Here is an 18,157-nt window from a genome sequence, read left to right as displayed (position 1 = left end):
TGGTCTGGCTCCATAGTGCTTTTTACAGTGGCTCTTCACTCCGGGTAATGCTAGGGCTATATGGAAAATTTTGGACGCGACACAGCAAGTTTGGATTTATTGCGACTGTCATTTTGTGGCAATTTGCGGGTGGCAACGCGACCACATTCACTTTCATTGCTTGCGACGCGGGCAGCGGGACATGGCGATATTTTACCTGTGTCGTGACCAAAGTCCCCGTCTAGCCCTAGCCTTAGGGTACACTCACACGCAGCAGATTTGTTACAAAACTTTCCGCAACTGAAAAATGAGTTTCCTACGTCTGAATAGGGACGTTTCTGCAGAATGTGCCTAGATTTCTGCAAACCACATTCGGATGAAAAGAACAGTGGCAGAAATTTCTGCAATAAATCTGCCGCTTCAGAATATACTTTAATGGAGGGGAGTCCCCCTTCTATGATGTCTGTATGCCCTAACAATACATATGGACATGGGTTGTCCTGACTATTCAACCCCTGTAAATCCTAAGGCTTCGTGTACAGTATATGTCCGTACAGTGTCTACAAATGGCACCATATAATGGAGATGAACAATTCTTTAGTAATCTGTACTATATCTGCATTACCACACTTTTCTAGCTTGTTCTGCTCTTTTCCACAACTTTTATAAATACAATGTGTAAACCAAAAGACATATTTTCCCATTTGATCACGACAAGCAAATGGTTGTCGCAGTTTTTAAATTTTTAAAAAAAAACATACAACAAAAATACCATCAAAATACTACTGTGCTCCCAGCATAAAGGTATGCCATCCGTATTCTCATTGACTCTCACCCTTGCAGCACAAGGTAGCAGCAGTAGCGATCCCAATGCTGCCCAGGGTGGCGGACACTAATATTAGGTCTTAGGCCTCATGCACACGATCGTATTGGTTTTGTGGTCTGCAAAACTACGGGTCCGTTACGGTTCGTCAGACCACTAAAATCCCTTGTTGTGCATCCGTGTGTCATCCAGGACTCACGGATCCACAACAATTCACCAGTACTGGTGAATCCGCAAATCCAGACCGTAAAATGACTTGTCCTGAGTTTTTGCGGTCAGAGTTTGCGCCCCCGCACCGATCCATGTAAATCACAGTGGTGTGCATAGGGCCATAGAAAAATACGGTCGTGTCCATGAGGCCTTAGCCTTTTTCTCTCCAAAAATAATATAGTGACAAGGGTTAGCCGGGAGTTATGTATCCAGGATGCAGAAGTATTAGATTCATAGTTAATTTCAACGATTCAGACACAAACTGGACACAAATTTGTGGTTCGCTTATCTTTTTAAATTATTTTTACTCTGCATAGATCTTTATTTTTGGGTGTGTATTGCTTTCATACAATTATTTATGTGTAATTCCTATTAGTTCCCAGCAGAGGGAGACAGTGAAAGGGACAGTTGCACCTATTTCATTCTTACTATGTTGAAAGAGTTTTATATTTAAATTACATTCAATAATTACCTCCTGCTTTTCTATTATAATAATATCAATAAGAGGCGCACACAACAAACATTTTGAGTTATAATAAGGCTTCGTTCACATCTGCGTCAGGGCTCCGTTCATAGGTTCCATCTGAGCTCTCCGATTTCAACGGTGAAATCAATGGTGATTCGAGCGGAAACCTAAGGTTTCCATTTGTTTCAGTCAGTGCTCCGTTCATGGGTTCCCCTGACGGAAAGCTCAGACGGAACCCATGAACGGAGCTCTGAAGCAGATGTGAACGAAGCCTTAGGGAAATATACAGTGCTTTACTGCAAAATATTGAATTGTAGCCTAGTATGTTTATTATTGCATGCATATATTGGCAGCAAAAAAGATTTGTTCTAAGACCATCAGCTTTATTAGTACTAGTACGTTGTCTGGTGGTTTATCATGTAACTGCTTCTTGGAGTTTGGAAAGAATGATGGGACTACCACCCAAAGCTTTGGTTTTCTAGTCAGTCACTTTTTGGCTAGAGAAACATTTTAATGTAAATCCCCAGAAAAAGAGAGAAAATCAATAAAATGCCTTGATCTAAATAGTTAATGTTTCAGACTTTGTTTTCTTCATAGCATAAAAAGTATTTTTTGGACCCCCACCTATTGTTACAATGAAGAGTCTTGAATGTGCTTGCCAATCCCCGAACTAACCAGGTAAAGGGACTGTCCCCAGCTGGAAGACAGGCAGGGCCTAAAGTGTCCCTCCAATTCAATTCTCCCATCCAATCTGACATCGGGTGTGGAGAGGCACAGGGTCCATGCTGGGTGGTACAGTCGCAAAAGCAACTGTTATTAGAATAAGATCAATGCATGAGTTTCTCCGGGCATCATCAATTTGCTTTGGCAACTGTGTCGACCAGGGGCATAACTAGGATACACTGGGCCCATAGCAATCTTTTGACTGGGCCCCCTCCTCTGGGTGCCACACACAGCCCACCCTTGTAGATAGTTCCCCCCTGTAAATAGTGCCATACATCCCCCTCCTCTAGACAGTGCTATACAGCCCCACCTGTAGACAGAGCTATACAGCTCCCCCCCCCTGTAGACAATCCCATACTTTCAAGTATCACAAATAGGGACAATCGATGCGGCTCGCAGCCGCAATTTTTTTCTTTTAAGCCACGCCTCTAATCCTACCCAATCCCCGCCCAAACACACCCGGTTCAGCCCACACAGTATAATGCTCCCATATTGCCCCCACACAGTATAATGCCCCCATAGCTGCCACCAAACAGTATAATGCCCCCATACAGTATAGTGACCAATAGATGTCCCTATACAGTATAATGCCCACACAGATGTCCCCATACAGTATAATACCCACACAGATGCCCCCATGCAGTACAATGGCCAAACAAATTCCCCCATACAGCATAATGCCCCATAGTTGCCCCATGCACCATAATGCCCCCATAGCTGCCCCACAGTATAATGCCACCCATAGCTGACCACCACAGTATAATACTCCCCATAGCTGCCCCACAGTAGAATGCTCTCCATAGCTGCCCCCACACAGTATAATGCCTCCCATAGCTGCCCTCACAGTATATTGCCCCCCATAGCAGCCTGCACCGTATAACGCCCCATGCAGTATGATGCCCACCATAGCTGCCCCATACTGTATAATGCTCCCCATATCAGCACCACACACAATATAATGCCCCCATAGCTACACCCACTGTATAATGCCCCACGCAGTATAATGCCGCCTCATAGTTGCCCCATGCAGCATAATACCCGCCTAGCTGCCCCATACAGTATAATGCCCCCCCATAGCTGCCCCCACAGTATAATGCCACCCATAGCTGACCACCACAGTATAATACTCCCCATAGCTGCCCCACAGTATAATGCTCTCCATAGCTGCCCCCACACAGTATAATGCCTCCCATAGCTGCCCCCACACAGTATATTGCCCCCCATAGCAGCCCCCACAGTATAATGCCCCATGCAGTATAATGCCCACCATAGCTGCCCCATACAGTTTAATGCTCCCCATATCTGCACCCCCCACAGTATAATGCCCCCATAGCTGGCCCCACTGTATAATGCCCCACACAGTATAATGCAGCATCATAGCTGCTCCATACAGTATAATGCCCCCCATAGCTGCCCCCACAGTATAATGCCACCCATAGGTGTCCCTACAGTATAATGCCACCCATAGCTGCCCCCATAGTATAATGCCCCCATAGCTGCCCCCACAGTATAATGCCACCCATAGCTGCCCCCACCGTATAATGCCCGGCACAGTATTATGGCCCCTCATAGTGGCCCCATACAGTATAATGCCCCCCATAGTTGCCCCCACAGTATAATGCCACCCATGGCTGTTCCCACAGTATAATGTCCCCCATAGCTGTCCTCACAGTATAATGCCCCCCATAGTTGCCCCACAGTATAATATGCCCCATAGCTGCCCCACGCTGTATAATGCCCCCATAACTGCCCCCACAATATAATGCCCCACATAGCAGTCTACATAGTATAATGCCGCCCATACAGTATAATGCCCCCCATATAGTAAAATGTTAGTATAGCACCCACCATATCAGCCCCCCTCCCATACCCAGTATAATGCCCCATATGTGCCTAATAGAAAAATAATAACATAATTGTTTACCTATCCCCGTTCCCACGACGGGTGGATGATCCTTCTCCTCCGGTCTGTGCTGTGAGTGACTCGGTGCAGACAGGCGCCATGATGTCACAACATCGCGCCTGCCTGCGCCGAGCCACTCATGGCAGAGTGAATGCTGGAGCAAGGAGCCGTTGCTGCAGCATTCAGGAAGCGAGACCAGTGCGGCTAGCGCTGTGTAGCTACGGAGGCCCTGAGGGCCCCCAGGCTTAGGGGCTCGGTCGCAGTTGCGACCGTTGCGACCCCTAGGAGGTGTAAAAGGTTAAACACGTTATAAATTAAAGGGGTATTCCCAAAATCATAAATTATCAGCTATCCACAGGATACAAGTTAATATTCTGATTGCTTGGACCCCATCGCTGGGCCCCCTACCGATTCTGAGAACGGGGGTCCCAGACTTCTAGATCCTTCACACTAAACTCCCTGCAGTTAGGAGGAGCTTGAATGTAGCGGCAGTCGAGCAAGCGAACGCTACTCCATTCACTGCCTTTGAGAATGACAGAAACAGCCGAGCGCTGTTCCCATAGACAATGAATGGGGCGGCATGCTCGACCACCGCTCCATTCAATGTCCTCCTCTTTGCTCAACCGCAGCTCAGGACCCCTGTTCTCACAATCGGTGGGGGTCCCAGAGGTGGGGCCATCAGCAACCAGAAAATGATCACCTATCCTGCGGATAAGTGATAACTTATGATTTTGGGAATACCCTTTTGTACGCCAATACGTTTTGATTAGTAAATCTTCCCCACCATTGTGCAGCCTTCAGCCTATAAATAAAAACAACCACATAGTACTGTGACATCATCACAGATAATTAAGCTTAAAAATACACACACTATTGTGAAAATTGTGAAAACTCCCTGTAAACATACAAACAATATTGTGACATCACAAAAGGGAGTTGCATACTCAAACATGCACTTCGTACTGTGGCATTTGAATAGCAGAATAACACCTGTAAATGCATTTGCACTATTGTGACATCATCACAATGTAGCTCAGGCTATGAGAATACAAACCATATAGTAACATCACAATACAGTTTAGCCTATACAAATATACATGCACCTAGTACTATGGCATTATCACAGTAGCATAATAATACAAGCTCACTACTGTGACATCATTACAATAGAACACAGCCCATATATACACACATATTGTGACATTAACACAATGGAACACAGTGCATAAATATACTCACGCACATTAATTATTGTGACATCACCTCAATGGAGGGCAGCCTAAAAGCACACACTTTTATGACATCAGCACAAAAGGGCACAGTCTATAATAAATATACATTTTAATAGAATGTACCCTATAATTACACAAAAACCTTACTGTAATGTCATGACAAAAGAACACAGCTGATAAATACAACAACAAACAAATTGGACTAGACTCCATCTCTCCAGTGGCTCCATCCAAGTCCATTTACTTGAGCAAATCTTGAAAAGTTCTCTGAGAACTTAAAACAGAAATGTCTTGTTTTACTATTCCTGTAAAAAAGATGAAAAACTGCATTTTAGATTTCCGAAGAATGCAGCAATTTATGTAATTACAGACTAATTTGTGTAAATTGACAGTTTGCCTTTTCTTAACAAATTAAATAGGATACATTAAGTTATTTTGGCATAATTTAATCAGTTCCATCAAGATATCATGATATGACAGGTTGCAGGTATTGCTGTGAAAAAAGTTTCTTCTAGTTTTTCAAATTTGTTTCGGATCATCAAACTACTTATAAAACTGATGATTCAAAGGTGGAACTTTTTGGAAGACATGGGTCTTGTTACATCGGACGTAAAGCTAAAACCACATTCCACCATAAGGACATCATACCAACAGTCAAACATGGAGGTGATAATGTAATGGTCTGGAGCTGCTTTGCTTCTACATGACCTGGACGACTTGTCATAATTGATGGAACCATGAATTCTGGTCTCTATCAGAAAACCCTGAAGGAGAATATCCACACGTCAGTTTGTGACCTAAACCTGTGCAGTTGGGTTATGCAGAAGGACAATGTTATGCAGAAGGACAATGATCCAAAGTACTCAAGCAAGTCCACCTCTGAATGGCTCAAAAGAAAAAAGAAATGAAGGTTTTCGAGTGGCCGAGTCAAAGTCCTGACTTAAATACCATTGAGATGCTGTGGTAAGACCTTAAACGGGCAATTCATGTTCGAAAAACCCTCCATTAAATTGAAACAATTCTGCAAAGAAAAGTGGGCCATTTTGTGTTGACTTGTGTTGCTTTTATCTTATATTAAAATTAGTTGGATTATCTAAAAATTTTAAATGTGACAAATTGACAAAAATAGTATAAAACAGGTGAAGGGCTAATACTTTTTCACTGCACTGTATATACATGTACAATGTATATGACTAAGACTCATGTACACGACAGTGTGCGCCGGCTGGATCCCGTCAGTGATCCGTGGAAAGATAGGACATATCCTATCTTTCCACGGATCAGAGAATCGGGTCAGCTTTTAATGGCCTGATTCATCCGCTAAAGTGAATCGGTCCGTGATAACTATCGGGTGCCACTCAGATGCCGTGAAAACAGCCTGAGTGGCACTCGGTCGTGGGCAACTGCACTAACCCGGGACTATTCCATCATGGCCACCATCAGAACCATGATGTGAGTTCATGAAAGGTTATGATTATCATAGGGTATTTTGGCCTCTCAACCTTCTGCATCCCATTACTGTATGTGCTGCCTCTCTTTCTCCTAAATGTTTAATTTGTTTTCCCTGCTACAATCAAATTCTTCTCCTTTTTGAGTGTCGCTATAACTATATTCCCCTTACCATTAAAGCACCATTAGCAGAAGATGCAAACCCCTTCAGATGAGACTCATGCATGTACCCGAAGATGGCTATCTAGTTTACCCTTGGCAATGTAGGAATCAAGCTGGTCCCTATCAGCTACTATGTGCCATAGCACCTGCTAGGCCTGGTAGTTACACACTGGAGTCCTGGGAATGTAGACTATGGCACACTATGCAACCTGAGCAAAAAGTTAGTAAAGCCTCATGCACACTACAGGATTACTCCTACGTACTGTACAACCACCGAGTAGAGTCAATAATATGGCTTACATAGAACTCTATAGGGCCTTACTGAGCCTCGGCCTATAGAAGATCCAAAAAACAGTTCCCCCAATTTACGTATTAAGGAGACATTTTTCCTAGGGGCAATGCAAATTCGATGTAATAATGGGCTAAGAATGGAGGCATCAATCCGGTGGCACGCATCTCTGTAGTGTAGAACAATAGGGACTCTGTTTGCCTCTGTACAGGCTCTTTTCACAAGGCTCTGCAGCGTGCATGAGGCCTAAGTTTGGGTGGGTGAATATCGAAAGCCTCTTACCATGTCACATGCCATGAAATTGAGCACTATGAGTTTTCCTTAACATCTTTTTGTATTCTTCTTGGTCTTATAAGTATTATTTGTTTTACTCATTATTTCAATGAGCAGAACTCCTGTACAAGACTTGTCTGTAAGAAACTTCAAAGAAATGTTGAGGCATAGAAAGCATCATGAATAAAAGAACCAGTGCAGAGGAAAGCTGAAGTTTTGCCTACAGCAAGCAGTAAGATGTTTGCTTTCACTTTTCGATCTTTACCTTAAAATTGACAATTGAAATTGGATTGATGGCTGAGGGCAGCACCAAGAATCTCTGCAGAAGACTTTATAAATGAGTGAGCACAGAGAATTCTGATAACTAAGCACAATTCAAGAGTCTACAGATGGAAGGTTAGTGAATAGGTTCATGGCTTTGAAGACCTCATATAGCGAAGTTTACAGATCAAACCACCTCGTTCCTCATGGATACATCTTAAACAAGTAAGTCTGTATGGTTATACGGATTAGCTGTACACTATTCAGCCATAACATTAAAACCACTGACTGGTCAAGTGAATAACATTGACTATCTTTTTACAATGGCGCCTGTCGAGGGGTGGGATATATTAGGCAGCAAGTGAACAGTCAGTTCTTGAAGTCGATGTGTTGGAAGCAGGAAAATGGACAAGCGTAAGGATCTCATCGACTTTGACAATGCCAAATTGTGATGGGTAGAAAACTGGGTCAGATCATCTCTAGAACGGCAGATCTTGTGGGGTGTTCCTGGTATGCAGTGGTTATTTCCTACCAAAAGTGGCCCAAGGAAGGACAACCGGTGAGCCAGTAACAGGGTATGGGCGCCCAGGGCTCATTGATGCGTGTAGGGAGTCAAGGCTGGCCCGTCTGGTCTGATCCCAAAGAAGAACTATTGTAGCAGAAATTTCTGAAAAAAATTACTGCTGGCTATGACAGAAAGGTCTCAGAACACACAGAGCATTGCAGCTTGCTGCGTTTGGGGCAGCATAGCCGCAGATAGGTCCGAGTGCACATGCTGACACCTGTCCACCGGTTAAAGTGCCTACAATGGGCATGTGAGCAGCAGAACTGGACCATGAAGTAATGGATGAAGGTGGCCTGGTATGACAAATCACACTTTCTTTTATATTATGTGGTCGGTCAGGTGTGTCTGAGTCGAAAGTCGGCGGAGGCAGTGTGATGCTCTGGGCAATGTTCTTCTGGGAAATATTGGGTCCTGGCATTCATGTGGATATTACTATGACGTGTGCAACCTACCTAAACATTGTTCAGACCAAGTACACCTCTTCATGGTAACTGTATTCCCTAATGGCAGTTGTCTCTTTCAGCAGAATAATGTCCCCTGTAACACTGCAAATTGTGGAGTATTGGTTTGAGGAACATGACAAATAGTTCAAGGTGTTGACTTGGCCTCCAAATTCCCCAGATCCTAATCCAATCGAGCATCTGTAAGATGTGGAAAATCAAGTCCAATCCATGGTGGCTCCACCTTGCAACTTATAGGGCTTAAAGAATCGGCTACTAATGTCTTGGGGCCAGATACCATAGGACACCTTCAGAGATCTTGTGGAGTCCATGCCTTGACGGGTTAGAGCTGATTTGGCAACATGAGGGGATCTACAAAATATCAGGCAGAGCACTTTAGAGCTGAACGGTGTATTTCTGGCTTTGTCAGGGTGTTGCTATATTCTCTAAGAGGGTGCTGATGTATATGTGAAGAACACCTCCAAGAAGATCTGGTGGCTTTCTTTGGTCATAAGGGCTGTAACAGTCAATGCTGAGAACACCTTTAAGAGTTTTTGATGCATACATTATCATGGATAGTTATCAGAAAACCTGTTGAGTGTTAGACATGGGACCATCACTAAATAGCTTCTAGCCTCTTTGAGACTTGAAGCAAAAAGTAAAATCCTGGCTCCGCACACCCAAGTTGGAGATGGAAATATGTAGGAAGGGACAGTTTATATAACACAATGTGGTCCTTGTGAAGTCAGGTAGAGGTGCCCCTGAGACAAAATGATCTCCTTGCTTCATAGATGGCACAATAGATTGGTCATTTACAGCCATCGCTCACATAATTAGGTGTCTTTGTACAAGGCAGATACTTTTCTTCTTTGCCTGACTTTCTCCTTTCCTCTGAACTGAATCTTCCAGCCCCCTAAGGTCTTCTTAAGACAGCTGTAATACTGCCGCATTTAATGTCCGTATTAACATGGCAAGATCTGGACCCCTCACTGGTTTTACCGAACTGAACTTAGATCACTATAAAACAATATGATAGTAAGTTTCATTTCTACTACATCTTTCTGGAACCAGCCCTAGGTTGAATTTATGTGGATTACCAAATTTCTATGCTGTGACAAAGGTAAAATTGACATGCAAATAAAAGTAACACCTGGTAAAAACTGTTAGGGCATATGGACGCCATAGTGGCCTGGTACACCACTTGGTATGCCCCTTCATAAACAAGAATGGAGAGTCGCTAAATAAAAGCGGCTCTCGAACTGGCAGACTCGGCCAGTCCATGAATTACATGGTCGGAGAATCATTTATATATGTGTATAGGTGAACTAAACTTTCCGTGGGGGATCCAGGAGCCAGGCCCTGGAAAAGGTATCAGAAAACATTATCTGAAAACGACATTGCAGCGGATCACTTCCACAAATAACCTAAGCATGCATTAACCTAGGGCCTCATTCCGAAGGCTATAATGCGGCCGCATATTAGCATTCGTATTATGACCGAAACACATCATACGTTTTCAGAGAATTGTTCATGGTAACATCACGGCTTATGACTGCGGCATCTAATCAGGACATGGCTATTCGACATTGTGTCCGCAGTGCTGTGCCATGGACTATGGACACCGCATTACAGCCCGTTAAAATCCAAGGGTGAGAAGAGCAGTCTTTTTCAACACTAAGGATATGTTAAAGATTGTTTTTTTTCTTAAAGTTGGTACTGTATGCCCTCTGGTCATTGCAACATTACCGGTAGTGGTTGGCACCGAACGTGTTAGACCAACTCAGAAATGAATGACGTTTCAAGGACTTATTTTTCTTGTTACCGGTTTTGGCTATTAACAATGGGCTCAGTCAATGCTAAATAATTTCTATTTTTATGAATGTTATGAGGGTTGAATCTGTAGATGATGGTGGAAGAACATATAGAAGATGGGTGCGGTAGGAGGAGTAATGTAATTGCAGGTTTGTCTCCCGCTCTATACTGAGCAGCTGGTTTATAAATGGATTCAACTAAGATAACAAACATTTTCATGATATTTATATACTACCATATGACATGAGAATTAGTTCATAGGCACGACTACGTAGTTACCACGCAGGTGTTCAGTATCTCTATAACGAATTCCTACATGGCATATTTCATTTATACAATTTGGTTATGCGCTGTTGGCTTGACAACCTTAATCTATAACATGCTAATATTAGAAGAAACCATGATACAATCCATTTTGTCTTTTACGAATAATTTTCCGATGCTGCTTTGCTTAGAGTGTGAACTGACAATAATAGTGTTCTTACGAGATATATCACTAAATAGAGATTTTGCCATCAACTAAGTAAAATATCTTACTTGTCGCTATTAAACGTTTCATTGATCTGAGATCTCCTCTTGTAAAAACCCATTATGTCTCTGTAGGATTCCTTTAGGTCTTCACAAAGACGGTATTTAAGTGTACGTTATTGACATCCTATTCTTAGTGAGATAGAAGGTAGAATCCGTTTTATATAATGACAGCTTTTTTATGTGCTGTTAACTCTTTACATGTATTGTTTTATACTTGTTTTATATACTGAGCTTATTTTATGTGCTGTTAACTCTTTACATGTATTGTTTTATACTTGTTTTATATACTGAGAGCTTATTTTATGTGCTGTTAACTCTTTACATGTATTGTTTTATATTTGTTTTATATAATGACAGCTTATTTTATGTGCTGTTAACTCTTTACATGTATTGTTTTATATTTGTTTTATATAATGACAGCTTATTTTATGTGCTGTTAACTCTTTACATGTATTGTTTTATACTTGTTTGATATAATAACTGTTTATGTGCTGTTAACACTCTACATGTATTGTTTTATACTTGTTTTATATAATGACAGCTTATTTTATGTGCTGTTAACTCTATACATGTATTGTTTTATTTATTTTTTTTACAGTATAATGACGGCTTATTTTATGTGCTGTTAAAGAGAACCTGTCACCTGCCCAAAATAATGCAGCTGGAATCTCAGTTAGATTGCAGGTGCCTCACAGATTCTGCCGCTTTTTAATTTTTTCTTCTAGCCCCCATCGTTGCTGAGATATTGGTGCCATCAATTTTGGCGTCCAATATGCAAATAAGGCCTTTGAGTCAAGTGGGCGGGTAACACCTGTCACTTGATAAGGGGTAACCACCCACTTGACATTCAAAGGCCTCATTTGCATATCGGACACCAGAACTAACATCCCCAATATCTCAGGAATGGTGGTGGCTAGAAGAAAAAATTAAAAAGCATCAGAATCTGTGAGGTGCCTGCAATTCAACTGAGATGCCAGCTGAAGTTTTTTGGGCAGGTGACAGGTCCTCTTTAACTCTTTACATGTATTGTCATTTACAGATCCGAACTATAAGATTCATTCATAAGGTTGTCTTATGCTGGACGGCATGGATCCTGTTGTGGCTGGGTCACGGCAGAAGAAAGTCCACAGAAGTACTTCTGGTCCTCCAACTGGTCAAGATGTATATTTTCTGGATTGCAGGTTTTTATTAATTTAGATGACGAGAGCTAAGAAACTCCTCATTAAACATCTGAGACTCCCACTAATATAGAGAATGAATGGACAGAGGTTCCTTCTGTAGTTTTTTCTGATCAGAGGTGCTGCCAGTCCCCCCTACCTGTGCAGAGAACTGCAGTACAACTCCATTCAAGTGAATGGGCCTGTGTGGTAGTTCCCTGCACAGCGGGTGGCCGGGAGCGCTGCTGTGCAGGAGAAATCAGTGAAAGAGCTGCAGCCCTTAACTAGCACTGTGGCTCCTTCATTATGAGGTTCGTTAGTCAAACCCCCATCGATCAATAAGTAATGGCATATCCTAGTGACATGCCATAACTAACTTTATTGGGAAAACCCTTTGGGCCTGTCCACCCGTAGTGGAATTGCTGCGTATTTTCCATCCGGAATTGTGGACGGAAAATACGCAGCAGAATACAGTATCAACAAAGTGGGTGAGATTTCACAAATCTCATCCACACGCAGAAATTGATCTGTGGTGCGTAATTTTTGTGCCGCAGTATGTTCATTCCTGTTGCGGAAAGTGGGCTGAATTGATGCGTTTTTTAGAGGAGATGTCACCATCTCCCAACATTAAGAGAAACACAGCAAAATACGCACCATTTTCTGCAGTCAAAAACGCAGGAAATGGTGCGGTTTTTCCGCAGCAGAAATCCTGCTAAATTCAGCGAAATTGCTGCAGAAATTTTCAAGACAATGATTCCTGATAATTTCACAACATATATGTTAATACTGTAGTATATCTTATTTGTATAAATGACAACTCATGCTGAAGATACATCAAGAAGGTCGGCGGCCACATATTACATGGAGGATGAATTCTTGATAAGTGACTGTCAGAAACATACAGATCTAGCCATCTTTAACTTTACTTTTAAAGCGTTAAATACACGGTGGCAATAAACTTTATAGGTTCTTTTACACAGCCTGATAAGGGTCGGGAAAATGAGCACTGATCAATTAGACAGCTCGTCAATTCGGCGCTCGTTTGCTCTATTCACAAGGAGCAATGATCAACAATGTATGGAGACGATCGATCTTTACTACGATCAATCGTCCCTATACATTTCCTTCATCTCGGCAGCACATCCCTTGTTTACACAGGGAGATGTGCTGCCGACGAGCGACCATTTTATCGGCCGTATAAACTAGCAGATCAGCTGATGAACAAGTGTTTACTCGTTCATCGGCTGATCGTTGTCCTGTATACACAGGGCAATGATCGGGTACAAGCGATCATATGGACGCCCGTTTTCCCAATCATTGGCCAGTGTAAAAGGGCTTTTACTTGACTTTTTCAATGGTTTTTAATGGCTTGAGTGATAAGTTATAATTCTACTGCAAGTTATCAGAGTCAAGATAAGGATTACTATAGCTCTAAGAATGGGATAAGCAAATTCAGAATCAATGTCTAATGTCTCGGTGGTTTAAGAATTTTCCACAGGGAAAGGTGCTCCACTCTAGGCTCTTTTACACGGGCCAATGATTGGGCAAACAAGCGTTCATATGAACGCTCGTTCCCGAACATTGCCCTATGTCGACAGGGCAGCGATCAGCCGATGAACGAGCCAACGCTCGTTCATCAGCTGATCGTATCGTTCATGCAGCAAAACTATTATCGTTGTTGTGTAAACAGAGAGAGGTGATGCTGACATGATGGAAATGCATGGGGACGAGCGATCGTTGTATTGATCGCTTGTCCCCATACATTACTGATAATAGCTGCTTGTGAAAGGAGCAAACGAGCGCCGATCAACGCGCTGTCTTATTGATTTCGTTTTTACAAACAAAATGTGCCGGTGTAAAAGGACCCTAATTCGGGATCTTTGGATTTGCCGTTGGGGGCTGGTTTACACTTCGTTGCTCTTGATAGACCTACTATAGTTCCTCATCTGCAACATTAAGTTACTGTTTCTTTCTCGTCCAGATGATTCTTTTATGGTCTGATATAATCTTGGACACCCTTGTGTCACTAATGTAAGTGGATAGAAGAGGGATTCACCATTTCTGTTGCTAAGACAATCTTTTCATTCCTTTCATGTTATGAAGAGCTCATAATGATTTTGCCATTACTTGAGATTGTGCTCAAACCATGGTTATTTCCTAAGACATATTAGATTTTGCTGTGTTGATTTTCTTTTTAAGAAGCCCCCACCTCCTCCTCACATTTTTTTCCCTCTACCCATGTCGTATATCCTTATTATGCTCGAAAATTTTTCTCACTGCTTTCCAGTCCTAGATCTATGTCTTCACCCCTCTCCCCTGTAGTGTGTTGCCTATTTGTGTGTGCTGTGCCCACGGCTGCTGACCGCCGGCACGTCCTACTTACCGGCAGCTGCGACCACAGGACACTTTCTTCAGGCCGGCGCCTCCCTCCCCAGAGACGCTGGCAAACGCGGCTGTAGCTCCCCTCCGTGCCCCGTATTTAGTTCCCCAGCCAATCCCCTTACACCCTGGACTATAAAAAGGGCTCTGCCCTTCCTCTCCTTACCTGAGCGTAGTTGTGCCTACCCATGTTCGTTTAACAAATGGTCCCTTAGTTGTATCCTGTTTCCAGTGTTCCCATAGCCAGTTTCCTGTATCCGTATCCAGTAATTGTGTTTGTTCCTGAGCGAAGTCTAGAGTTGGAGTTGAATTCATCCTCTGTACCACAGCAAGTGTTGTCTGTCGCGCCAAGTATCATCTGTGCCAAGGAGTCTGCTATGCCACGTGTCTGTCAGATTTTCTATACAGGTACTTTAGTTCTAAAGACTTTCATTGACTGTAGTTTGGCCAGCTTCTCCTCCGCCATGGCGGAGCGGCCTAGTTGGTCTACAAACGCTCAGAGCCGAGACAGTGTGATGGTGGGCTCTGCCTTTCCTGGTACCTCTGATTGTATCTTACCCCTCCTGGAGGGCCCTTTACTTCTGCTTTTGTATTCTTTGTGCCTCTAGGGTGCCGGAAGTTTGGGACCACCTTACCCCATATCACAGTTACATACTGTATAGGAGAGGAGGCTGTCGATGCACGTGACCCTTTCCATTCATCCAGTTACTCGCTGCTGGCTATTTTATGGTCAGTTCAATGGGAGGCAGAGGCTTTTGGTCACTCATGGAAAAAACTAAAGTAGCATGCTCTTCTTCAAGCGGTTTCTGCCTCCGACCTACCATTAAAATCAATGAGAGGCAGAAAAAAAACAGAGGCCGTTGAATCGATTGCAAAAAACTCCACAAAAGAACACTGCAAAAAATGCACCAAACGAGCAGTGTGGGTTTTTTCTGCCTCATTGATTTCAATGGGAGGTCAAAGGCAGAAAAACCCACAGTGCTCGCTTGGTGCGTTTCTTTTGGGCGTGATTTTTTGCATTCAACAGCCTCCGGGAATAAAACGCTGCAAAAAAAACAAGGGGAAAAAAACATCAACCAATGCGGGCAATTGAAAATCTGTCAAAAAAACTCAGTCTGAACTAAGCCTTGTGCTGCAGACTTTAAGGGGATTGGCGAGGCAAAGAGGGTGGGTCATGGGCCTGTACCCCATGTGTCCTCCCTATAACCTGGCCCACTTTCTATGTTTAATACTAGGCAGAAGGATATATCTTGCTCTGTATCTTTTTTTCCCTTTTCGGGTGCGATTTTTTGTTTTGCGCCGTCTCTTCTTTGTTGCGTTATTCCTCGTTTTGTTGGAAACAAATACAATTCTTTTAAATCTAAAAATGCCTCTGAATCCTATTCTGAATCATGAACTGCACCTGACAAAGTGTGGTTTAATGAAGCCTAAGGAAATATAGAAGAGATCAATGGTCAAATGCTACTATGGCTGCTCACCACTGTGCTGTTTTTGCTTGAACTCCATGGAGAGACAGCAGGAATGAACTCCGAGATTTTTCTTTACCTTCATGTATTTCTGTATTGTTTAACTAACCCAGAGTATTATGTCCTAATCCATCTAATGACTACATCAGCCTGAGTTTCAGCGGACAGTAAAAGCACTAAATTGCTCTATTCCTTGCTGGGATAACTGAGCCGGCCGCACGTAGGTTCTTAAGGTCTTTTGACGTTTTCTATGTTTCAGCACAGCTGGGGATCTTGGATAATCCAAAATGAAGCAGGATCTGTTTGACCCGCTGCAGGCTGGTATTTCCTGTAAATCTGCACAGCTCAATGCTGAATTTTTGGCATCAATATTAATCTTATATTGTACGCTCACTACTAACAACTAGACCCACACGGAGTACTGTTGTGCATTGTGTATAGCTGAGCAGCAGTGAATTTGACTTTTTATTAACCAACCATAGCCGAATAAGAAATAACAAGTCAACAATTACTTATGTAGCAGTGCTGAGTTTGTTAAAGGGGTTTCCTGAGAAAATTGGCTATGGTAGGAGGGATGCAAAAAAAAAAAGAGCAATTACTCACCTCACCGATCCCCGTCATTCCAGCGTCACCCGTGTACCCAAGTGACCGCTGCAGCCCAGAACTGTCCTCAGCGATCCTGTGCCATATAGCCACTGAGACCAGTGATTGGCTGCAGCGATCATGTGTGTATACAAGCACATCATCTCTGCGGCTATGTCAATACACAGCGGTGGGAATGGGTGAGGTGAGCAATGGCTTTTTTTTTTTATTTCTTTTTTTGCATCCCTCCTACTGTGGCCAATTTTTTAAATAACTGGGAAAACCACTTTAATTGCAACAAACATGAATTTACAATTTTACAGAGCTATCTTGTTTTATATGGGACTGCAGATAAATCTACTACATAATCGGAGAGTAATCGTGAAGTATACACAATGCAACCTCAAAGAGTTAAATGACAAATTCAGCTATGCTATACCTGTAGTTGTATTTTATTTCCACTGTGAGATACAGATGCATTCCAAATTTAGTTCCTGAGGGGCCTTCGCTTTACAGATGTGAGGAGTTTTAGTTATAGGTGCAAGTCTTAGGCTCCGTTCACATTAGCGTTTTCCGCTTTGCATCAGGAGTTCAGTTATTTTTGATAGAACCCCAACAGAAACCTGACAGACCTCATTAAAAGCCATTAGGACCCGTCAGGAATCATTGGGATCCATTTGAAATCGAATCCGTCATAGTTGTCACAGTTCCATTATGAACGGTAGTCATGACGCTTGTGTGACACTATGAATGCTCTGTATACATAGGTTTCAATATAAGTAGTGTCGTTATAGAAGCTATCGTTTTGTGTCTACAGCTCTTATGCATCCCTATGTGTCTCCATGGTTACTTGGTAGTCTGATCCTACAATTATGTGTTATTCCACTCCCCCTTCACCCTCTTCTTGTAAGGCCGCATGTACACAGTAGGGGCTTGTATGAGTCTTCATGAAGGTACATGGAGTGCCTGCGGATATTCTCCCCACACAGCAGGGAAATTTGTATAACTTTTTTTTATAAGATATATGGAATTAGACAGAAAAAAAACATATGCCTCTTACAGAGAAACAGTAGGACCCCATAGGCTTCTATGGGTGTAGTATTATGGTGCCATATCATACTGTAGCTCCAAAGGTTGAGCAGAGCCGCAAGACAGAAAATGTTGTCTTTAAAGACCTCCAGTGGTAACGCAACTTTCCATGTCTGCACCCCCCGCCTGACTGTATACCACACTCTACACTTCTTTTATATATACTCTACTTACTATTTGAACTGCTGCTCTGTCTGTGCTTTAAAAAAGCCTCCATCTTGATTCTTAGATTTCCCCAGCTTTCTCTTCCTCTCTGCTTTGCTATCAATCCCACTGGAAAAAACAAGAGAGCAAGGCTAAGGCTCCATGTGACTTTTGGTCTTGGGATACCACGACCTATATCTGCCTATAATGGACAAGACATTT

The sequence above is a fragment of the Rhinoderma darwinii genome, chromosome 9 (assembly GCF_050947455.1).
Source record: "Rhinoderma darwinii isolate aRhiDar2 chromosome 9, aRhiDar2.hap1, whole genome shotgun sequence".
Taxonomy (NCBI): domain Eukaryota; kingdom Metazoa; phylum Chordata; class Amphibia; order Anura; family Rhinodermatidae; genus Rhinoderma; species Rhinoderma darwinii.
Note: the sequence above shows the minus strand (reverse complement) of the source record.